Below are 362 nucleotides of genomic sequence, written 5' to 3' on the forward strand. Positions count from 1 at the left end.
TAATTAGGGTTTCAAGATCCTTCTGCTGCCAGGTACATCAAAAGGCATCTGAGAATGCCTTGGAGGTAGGAATCTTCTAACTCATTGCTGTATTTTCAGCATCCAACACAATTTGGTATATATACTAGTCCCTGACTAAGAACTTGTTGAATAAGTGATTAAATGATTTCTTCAAGAGCAATATGCTTGATTCTACCTCTTAAAATAGTCAAGGCTAGAGAACAAACAAGATGGCGGATCGGGTGAACGTATAGCAGAGAGCTCCGCCAACAACAACACAGAATACCCCACCAGCAGGTTTAGGGATGGTCCCAGAACTCTGAACCACATATGAAGGAATACTTAGAAGGTTGGAAGGCTCA

Source organism: Chrysochloris asiatica, unplaced genomic scaffold (assembly GCF_000296735.1).
Source record: "Chrysochloris asiatica unplaced genomic scaffold, ChrAsi1.0 scaffold00001, whole genome shotgun sequence".
Lineage (NCBI taxonomy): Eukaryota > Metazoa > Chordata > Mammalia > Afrosoricida > Chrysochloridae > Chrysochloris > Chrysochloris asiatica.